General features: G+C 36.7%; 1 long non-coding RNA gene across 1 annotated transcript; it reads right to left on the reverse strand.

The window, feature by feature from the left end:
- Positions 1 to 687: 687 nt before the first annotated feature.
- Positions 688 to 7,696, reverse strand: LOC135213001 (uncharacterized). The gene is made up of 3 exons (XR_010314056.1): positions 7,167 to 7,696; positions 6,648 to 6,803; positions 688 to 1,243 (listed from the first exon to the last, which is right to left on the reverse strand). It is a non-coding gene; the product is annotated as an uncharacterized LOC135213001 (long non-coding RNA).
- Between the last annotated feature and the right edge of the window lie 2,916 nt (positions 7,697 to 10,612).

Here is a 10,612-nt window from a genome sequence, read left to right on the forward strand (position 1 = left end):
AGAGGTTTGCAGTAGCGAGTGGATGTGAGGCTGATCACACACTGATTTCGACAAGTGTCAAGTTATCCCCATCATTAGCGTGAACCAAAGGTTTGTTCAGTCAAATTTCAAATCTAATTTAATATATTTCTCGAAAATCGTTAATGGCAGTTATTTTAACATCAATGAACTTCCTCCATGTTCCGTCTTCCTGGAGTAGCCAAAAGGTTTAGTGCTCCCAAGTTGAGGCAACTAGTACCACTTGCATCTATTGTGATTGGTGTTTTTATATGTGTCTCATTTGTTCCGATGAGTGCTTTTACAACTGTCTATCAACAAAATTTTACGTTCTATGTTGTGGCATTTGGTGAGTAATAGTATTTGTACGTAATGTATTTTTAATATAGACAGACCGTTATTAGGCCTGCTGTAAAATATCAGGTGACATGCTTGGTAAGGCTACGACAGGTCTCCCTGCTTGGAAAGTTGATTCCTTCCATCTTTCGGTCTTGAAAGCATCAAACGAAGTTTATTTTTTCAATTCCACTTCGATCTGAGGCCATTTGTCTCTGATATTGTGGTATTGAGTTCAATTTTCTTCTTTCTTTTTGTACTGGGATGTTCAAGGATGGACCATAAGTAGTAACAGTTTTTATTGCCAACTATAGGTTTCAACCTGAAATATATATATTCCATGTAATAAAAAATAATACAATCCAACCAGCCATACAAATTTTGAATTTTCCCTAATTTTCCCAATTTCATTATCAAAAAAAATATTTGTCCTTAATACAAGCCTTCTAGCAAAGTACATGAACAATCCAGTATTGATATGTGTATGTCTAACAATAACTGTTTATAGCAATGTAAGTAAATAACACTGTAAATTATGGTACTGTAGCCACTAAAGCACTTGGCATCAAATTAAATGTACTCATATCATAAAGCATTACTGTATATATACATAGAATCCAATTACCAATAAGGGCAATTCCAATTGAAATATCATACAACATCCATAATACACTGTATTGCACTCACTTCAATGGCCTCACTATCATAGGCCTTGAACCCCAGTAGGAGATTGCCAAACACCAATATCCCATCACTTGCCGGCCTTACATGTCACTGACTTCATTCTTGTGTTTACATCCATAAGAATAACACCTGTCACCACCAGCCACCACCACTCAACACAATAGGCAGTACCAGAGTGGTTAGAAAATTTTACGGCAGTTCGCCTTCTCCCGCTAACCGTGCGACACTGAAATATGGGTAAACAAAAGATATTCCAGATGCGCAATAAGTTACAACTCGCTCCAACCCACATCAACATTTTTCAAACAAATATATCCTTATTGTATTATGAAGTTTATCATGTTAGTGATACACTCCCCCACCATTAGTGACAAATTACAGATACCCTATCCAATTGGGTAAACTACGTATGATTACATTGTTCTTCTATTGGTAATAACACCACCAACCTGTGTACTGATCTACACATAATCTTATCCACTTCACCATCATATCCCTTCCCATGCTTCATAATCTTATACCTTAAATCAACATCTCGGACAATGCCATCTTGTCCTGGATCAGCTCTAATCACCTGTGCTAGTTTCCATGCCCCTCTCACAACATTACTATCTTGCACAAGTACCACATCTCCAACTCTTACATTCCTCCTTGTTGTATGCCATTTCTGCCTGATTAACAATGATGGAAAATAGTCCCGTTGCCACTTTTTCCAGAAGGATTCTATTATACTTTGCATAAACTTTAATCTCCTTTTGTGATCCCCACTAATATCGTACATACCACTTGGACAAAAGCAAGTGGACCGACCAAGCAACAGATCATTGGGACAGAGGTAGCCCCCAACTCTAAACTAAATCCAGGTTTTGTTCCAATTGGTCTTTCATTCATCAGATTAGCAATACCAAACAAAGCAGTTTGTAACTCTCCAAAATTCAACACAGAATCTCCCACAATAATACAGACACACCTTTTGACAGATTTGATCAGTGCTTCACTTGCCCCATTATACCAAGGTGCGTCACTAGGCATATTAAAGATCCAAGTTACCCCTTCCTTTTCTCCAATGGTTCTATTTTCTTGCTTGCTGATATCAACTGAGTTCCCTTATCTGAATATATAACTTTAGGAGCTCCTCTAATAGCAATAAACCTTTGAAATGTGGTAAGAAAATCATCAGTACTGTATCCTTCAGCCAAATCCAAGTGAACAGCTCTAGTAACTAAACAGTTAAATATAACACCAAAGGCTTTACCATGAGTTCTCTTTTTAACCGTGTCTCTTATTGTTAAGGGCCCAAACAAATCTATGGCTGTGTAATAGAAAGGTGGAGCAGGTTTCATTCTTTCTATCCTCATTTGACCCATGCATTGGTCTTCTAATTTCTTTGTTAACTTCTTACATGTCACACATTATTTTTTGATTTTTTATTGCCTTTATTAATTTTCTGGCCCCTGGAACCCAGAATTTTCTTTGTAATTTTGCCAAAGTAGTCTCTATGCCTGCGTGGTCAACCCCATGTACATATGATATATACAATCTAGTAACTGGATGATTTGCTGGTAGCAACATATAGTCTTCTCTATTCCAATTTTCCTTTAGCCACTTAGAAATTCTTTGTCCTACTACTATGACTCCATTCTTAATTGAAGGTCCTAATCTTCTGAACCTCACTTTCCAATCAGTCAGGTCCCTTTGCATCTCTCTAACCCACATTAGTTCTGCTTTAATAATTCCTTGAACTGTTGGTTCCCTCAGCATGCCCTTAAAGGATCTGCATTTGAAAACATTCATTACCCTACATGTAACTCTTAGTAGTTTGTAATAATCACTAAATCTATTAACATCAATCATGTGTATAACATGGTTCTGACTTACTTTAGCAACAGCCATGACAACACCTACTCTATCAGTTAGTTCATTTTCACAATTTTGTTTGATAAGCCATTTTGAAATTGGTAATGTTAGAAATTTTGGTCCATTTTGCCAGGCAGAATTTTCACCAATTTTTTCTGGACTACACGGTTTAGAGGTCATATCTGCAACATTTTGAATTGAATCAACCCACCACCATTCCCTTGAATCAGTTTTTATTTGTATCTCTGCAATGCGTACCGCAACAAATGTGTTGAATCCATGGGACTCCTTTTGAATTTGTGATCTTACAATTGTTGAGTCAACTATGTGATAAACTGACTCAAACTCCCATGAAAACTCCTTTACTATGAGTTCTCTCATCCTAGCAGCTATGAGAGCACCACATAATTCCAGACGAGGAATAGACATTTGTTTCACTGGTGCAATCTTATTTTTCGCCATTATCAGACTTGATTTAAACTTATTATCACTGATTTGCCACCTCACATATGCACAAGCCCCATATGCTTGCGTGCTACCATCAGAAAATATTACTAGGTTCGGCTTACCAAAAGCATTAGATGGCTTTAAGGGTCTTCTAAAAGTTAATGACTCCAGTCCATACAATTCTTTGAAAAACGCTTTCCATTCGTTCATCATGGAATCATCAAGTGGATCATCCCACTTGATTCCACCACCATTCGAGTTACTTTTGGAAATCATGGATCTCATCAAGATCTTAGCTTTGAGTAATACTGGTATAACCAACCCTAATGGATCATACAACGATGCAATTTGACTCAATATCTTTCTGCGTGTTAATATTTCTGGAAATTTATAATCAAATTCACCTATATCTAAATTTGGACCACTCCTAACCTTTCTTATTCTTGGTGTAAAGTTGAGTCTTACAGCAAAGGAAAAATAGTCATCTACAGGATTCCATTTTAAACCTAAGATTTTCTCACTATCAGATTCTATTATTCTTATATTGCAGTTTTCATAATGCCCGCTGACTATCCAGTGCTTTATTCTGAAACTTCCCTGAGACAATACCCTTTCAGTATCCTGTATTAATTTGATTGCGTTCTCGATGGCATCAGTAGAATACAGTATATCATCTACATATGTATTATTAAGAATCATATCTTGCACATCCGGGGATTCCTTACCGAATTGTTCTACTGTATGTCTCAAAGCTACCATAGTATAGTACCACTGGGCCTATCTCCAAATGTTACTGTGGTAAGAACATACTGATCAGGTGGCCTACTATCATCCAAGTCCCTCCATACAAATCTATGCGTATGTTCATCTAGTGTGCTGAGTTTTACAGTATGGTACATCTTTGCTATGTCACCCACTATGGCTATATTATCTTGCCTAAATCTACACAACACTCCCAGCAAACTGTTCAAAATATCAGGCCCCTTAGCCCAAAAATCGTTTAACCTCTGTCCCATATAAGATGCTGAAGAATTGAAGACAATGCGCACTGGGGTTGAACTAGATTCTGGCTTCAACACCTCATGATGATGAATATAGTGAACTGGGCCATTGTACTCTTGAATCTCCTTATTGGTTAATTTCCTAGCTACTCCCCTTCTAACCATATCTTCAATCTCTTTCTGATATTTTATTGCATACTCATTCCCAAGTTTCCTTAATCTATTCTCTGTTGTTCTTAACCTGGCATTTGCTACCTTTATGTTATTTTTCAAATGATTTGGATCTCTTATCCAAGGATACCTTACAAACCAGCATTTCTGTTTCTCATCATACGTTAATCCTTCCTCAATCAATTTCATTTCCTTTTCTTCTTTCAAACTTACATAATTGGGTCCAGGACAACCTCTGCACATACATTTGATACATTGTGGATTACACCTTGTTCCCATTTCTTCTATGGCAAAAAATTTATCTAACTGATCCTTTAGATTTTCTGTTGGCTCAATACTGATTTCATTCAAATTTACTGAACTTGAAAGTTTATGAATTCTCACAAACACATGATTACTAGTAATAACTTGATTGGTAATTTCATCATGTCTACCACGTATGCTGAGCCCAAACTGATTTTCTAGCAACTGGAGACCCTTATTTGTTTCAACAACCCTTGGCAATATTTCACAATAATTAGCACCAATAAGCATATCGATTTCCCCATGTGGGCGATTCAGCTCTAAGTTTGATATTCCTTCAAAAAGTTCAGATACCCTGGATAAGTCTACTTTCTTGATTTTGGCTGTTATTTCATTAATACCAACAGCATTCACATTCCAAACCTTACCAGATTTATCAATTAGTGGTACACAATATTCGTTGCTTGAGTGATATTCAACTGCATTGCCCACTTTGATCATGGATAAATTTATATGCTTTCCACTTAAACCCAATTTCTTAGCCATCCTATTTGTTATAAATGAAATATCCGCTCCTGGATCCCACAGTACATTAACAGGCATGTTCTTACTATTCACCATACTGATATTCAACAACACTGCAAATCCCTTTTCTGATATCGCTTTGTGAATACTATTTTCTACTCTATCGGAATGCAACAGTGGATGATGATTACGATTGCATGGCCCTTTACCTTCAATAATGACATCACACAATGTACCTACCTTGCAGCTATGAGCAGGATGATATCCCCTTAGACACCTAAAACATATTCCATTACCCTTTATAATCTCAAATCTTTCTTTGCTACTACAACCATTGAATTTATAACATTCTGTTATATCATGACCAATTGAATTGTGTAACAGGCATCCTATCCCCTTACTATCTGCCTTAGGTTTAATACCTTTCACCATTTCTGTCAAGTTAACAATACAAGATTCAAATTCCTTATTTTTATACTTTGTTCTTCCCCCATTTTTTTCACCAATTTTATCAATTCCGATTCATTCTCAACTGTGCTGTCAACATGATGGACTGTTGCCTTATTATCACTACCGCTACTCCTAACATTAGAGTTCATATATTCCAAAATTTTTCTCTCCTTCTGTAAGAACTTCAACAACTCAGGAAACAGATTGCTAGTTACTGATACCTCATCTGCTTTAATTACCCATTCTCTCTTTTGAAGTGAAGGTAAAACCTTTTCTATATGGCTGACAACGTTTGCACTATTAAGTTCATCAGAGAGATTTACCTTTTTTAAATCAAGCCAACATTGCTCAACCTGATCGACCATTTTAATAAATCCTTTGGTATCATCATCATAAATTTTCTTCAGAGATCTAAGCTCACCAACCACTAAGTCTACAATCTTTCTTGAATTCCCAAATTTATCATCCAAACGTTGAATCATTTCAATCATAATTACCCTCTGAGCCCTTCACTGCTTGAAGTGCTTCTCCACCTAGACACATTTTGAGAGCATATGGATCAGTACCGTATATACTCTTTACTAAATTCTCATAATCTTCCTTAAAAGTTGGATAGTCTCTTAAATTACCTTCGAACATTGGTGGTTCAAATTTCTTTACTTTAACCTTCGATTTATCTGTTGCCTTTACATCCTGGACACCTTTGAATATTTTTGCACTTACTTCACATTTTAATCTTTCACTATCTAAAATATATTGCTGGGCTTCTTCTTCTAAACTACTATAGGCTAGCTTATCCTCGTTTTCATATATAAATTGTATCAGTTCATCATTTTGATACTCTAGGCATTTAAAGGCTTCAACCATTTCCTCATAGTTCTTCGTTAACACTGATAAATCATCACCTCGATTGATTCCTTCATTGCACATAGTTACCTTCCTGGTGAACTTCCCTTTGTTGATTGCCCTCTTCCTCTTCAGGGCGACGAGTTCCTCTTGCACACCCATGGCGGTTGAAGTTGAAATGTACTGGGATGTTCAAGGATGGACCATAAGTAGTAACAGTTTTTATTGCAAACTATAGGTTTCAACCTGAAATATATATATTCCATGTAATAAAAAATAATACAATCCAACCAGCCATACAAATTTTGAATTTTCCCTAATTTTCCCAATTTCATTATCAAAAAAAATATTTGTCCTTAATACAAGCCTTCTAGTAAAGTACATGAACAATCCAGTATTGATATGTGTATGTAACAATAACTGTTTATAGCAATGTAAGTAAATAACACTGTAAATTATGGTACTGTAGCCACTAAAGCACTTGGCATCAAATTAAATGTACTCATATCATAAAGCATTACTGTATATATACATAGAATCCAATTACCAATAAGGGCAATTCCAATTGAAATATCATACAACATCCATAATACACTGTATTGCACTCACTTCAATGGCCTCACTATCATAGGCCTTGAACCCCAGTAGGAGATTGCCAAACACCAATATCCCATCACTTGCCGGCCTTACATGTCACTGACTTCATTCTTGTGTTTACATCCATAAGAATAACACCTGTCACCACCAGCCAACACCACTCAACACAATAGGCAGTACCAGAGTGGTTAGAAAATTTTACGGCAGTTCGCCTTCTCCCGCTAACCGTGCGACACTGAAATATGGGTAAACAAAAGATATTCCAGATGCGCAATAAGTTACAACTCGCTCCAACCCACATCAACATTTTTCAAACAAATATATCCTTATTGTATTATGAAGTTTATCATGTTAGTGATACACTTTTCCTTAATAGGTCTAAAACCCGAAGCTTTAAGGAAATGTGTTATATAGTACTATGCAGTTTCTGTGGTTCGGTAATCTTAGGCCTATCAGCGTCTAGCATGAATTTTTTATCCAGCGATCTTTTCAAATTTCTCTTACGACTCATACGGCTTTAAAAGTACTTTTTTAACCAACCAGAGCCAGTTTAATTATAAAACATTTGATCAAGGTGAGGAGGTAGTTCAGGATGCCAAGGAAAAAACACGATGACGTGTACGGAGCATAAAATACAACGTTACGAAATGTCAAATCTGTTTTACTCTCTTCATATATTTGTGTATAGGTAAATTGTGGCCTTCCGTGTATTTCGATCAAGAAATCCAAATGATGACCCTAGAGAAGGAGGAGATCATGTACCAGATCAATAGATAACATTCCGTATATCTGCCGCATGGTATAGTTGGCTGTTATAGCAAAATCCACGGCGCTTAGCAGCAAAGCCCTGCCCTCCGCATGTCAGGGACCGGCTAGCTCGCGAAAAGGAAATGGCGTCATACTAATTAAATCCAAATGATTACCAGTACGAAGTTGACTCCGGTAATGTTGATCTCCGTGCCTAACGATCACCACAGATTTGAGTTCCCGGAGTTGTGATGTCCGCAATTGTATATCATTATGAAGATCTTGGATCATTCTGTCTGTGCTTTTTGTATCATGCGCAGCCTACATACACAAGTACCTTGCTTTAAAAAAATAAATGAATAAAAAAGTTGGTGTTGGCCTATATAGGCGATGGTGCGTGAGATTAGGCCTACATATCAAACTCTTAATTTGAGGTAATGGCAGGGCATAGGCCTACATATCAAACTCTTATTTTGAGGTAATGGCAGGGTATATACCTACACGTCAATTACTTATATTATGAGACAATGACAAGGCATAGACCTACACGCCAGTTACTTATGTTTTGAGGAAATGTCAGGACATAGGCCTACACATCATTTTGTTATATTTTGAAGCAAAGCCAGACCATAGGACTGCACGTCAATTACTTAAATTTTGAGGCAATGACAAGGCGTAGGCCTATGCATCAATTTCTTGTTTTGAGTTAATGATAGGGCCTAGGTCTACACGTCAATTTCTTATATATTTTAGGCAAAGCCAGACCATAGGACTACACGTCAATTACCTATTTTTTGAGGCAATGACAAGGCATAGGCCTACACGTCAATTTCTTATGTTTTAAGGTAATGGCAAGGCATAGGCCTACACATCAATTTCGTATGTTTTGAAATAATGACAGGGCATAGGCGTACAACTCAATTCCTTATATATTGAGGCAATGCCAGACCATTGGACTACACGTCAATTACATATATTTTGAGGCAATGGCAAGACATAGGCCTATACATCAATTTCTTAAGTTTTGAGGTAATGGCAGGGCATAGGCCTACACGTCAATTTCTTATATTCTGAGGCAATTCCAGGGAATAGGCCTATACGTAAATTTCTTATATTCTGGGGCAATTCCAGCTAATAGGTCTACACGTCAATTTCTTATATTCTGAGGCAATTCCAGGGAATAGGCCTACACGTCAATTTCTTATATTTTGAGGCAATTCCAGGGATAGGTCTACACGTCAATTCCTTATATTTTGAGGCAATGCCAGTTCATGGGACTACACGTTGAATTCATATATTCTGAGGCAATGACAAGGCGCAGGCCTGCACTTCAATTTCTTATATTGTGAGGCAATGCCAAGTCATAGGGTTACGTATCAATTTCAGATACTTTGAGGCAATGAAACGGCACAGGCCTATACGCCAATTTCTTATATTTTGAAGCAATGACAGGGCATAGTCATATGCGTCTTTTTCTTATGTTTTGAGCAATGACAGGGCATAACTCTACACTTCAATTTTTTTTTTATTTTGAGGCAATGACAGGGCATAGGACTAGACTATACGTCAAGTTCTTTATATCTTGAGACAATGGCCTACACGTCAATTTCTTATTGCAAATCATTTATGCCCGTATCCGTTGGAAATAGAGTAGGTTTTAATTTATACAGTAGCTCCCACCCAACAGTGTGTAATGTATATGCATTCGCCACTTGTAAAACAGGGAATAAATGTAAAATTAGTGGGCAAGTAGCCTATGGCACGCATAGAACAATCATGGGGCTGTCTCAGCCTTACACACATCTATCCAACTGCTCTCAATAAGTTATATTGAAAATGTATTTACCAAAGAGATCACCAATTACATCACTGTCATGAGTAAATATAAGGCTGCGGTAGCATTTTTATGAAAATAAAGGCTATGGTCGGTAGGCAGCATAAAACGTAACGAAATGGGGCATTCTTGCAGGTTACCCTGTTGGACAAAAAGGATACATAAGAGTCAGTAAATTCTCTCTCTCTCTCTCTCTCTTCTCTCTCTCTCTCTCTCTCTCTCTCTCTCTCTCTCTGTTGTTAGGAGAATATTCTAGCACATGGACTATTCAAAATGATCTCGATTACTTTTGATTGAAATAAATGACTAGATTTCAAATAACAATAGTGTGCAGATAATTCTGTACTCTAGTATTTTATTAACAGATCTATGTTTATTCTTCAATGCTAGGTTAACCATATGAAAAATTCTCTACAAGCACCATAACAGCAGCAACAAAAACAAGAATAACCCCAACAAAAGACACAATTAAAAGGGTGAATATAAGATAGGTTTATACTCCAAACGTCATACGCTGCGTAGACATACAAAAGGACATGGAACATTATAGGTCTACGCCATTTTTTATGATCATGTTATTTCGAAAGGAGTTAATGTCCTTAAAAAAATTCTTACGAATTATGTGCAATATGACTTGTATAGTCTATCATACTGCAAATTTAAGGTAACCATAGGCATATTCTGGTTTTGTAGAGCAGACTTACTGCTTATCATCCCACCGAATGTGTAAACGATTGCAATGAAATAAATTATATGACTTGAAATGTAGTGAAATTTCGTAAAATTAATACGTATTTAAGTGAAGTAAAATTCCCCAAAATCATTATGAAATATTTACCAGTTTGTTTACCTCTGAGAAAGTTTCTTGTTTAAATTT

The sequence above is a fragment of the Macrobrachium nipponense genome, chromosome 42 (assembly GCF_015104395.2).
Source record: "Macrobrachium nipponense isolate FS-2020 chromosome 42, ASM1510439v2, whole genome shotgun sequence".
In the NCBI taxonomy this organism is placed as follows: Eukaryota; Metazoa; Arthropoda; class Malacostraca; order Decapoda; family Palaemonidae; genus Macrobrachium; species Macrobrachium nipponense.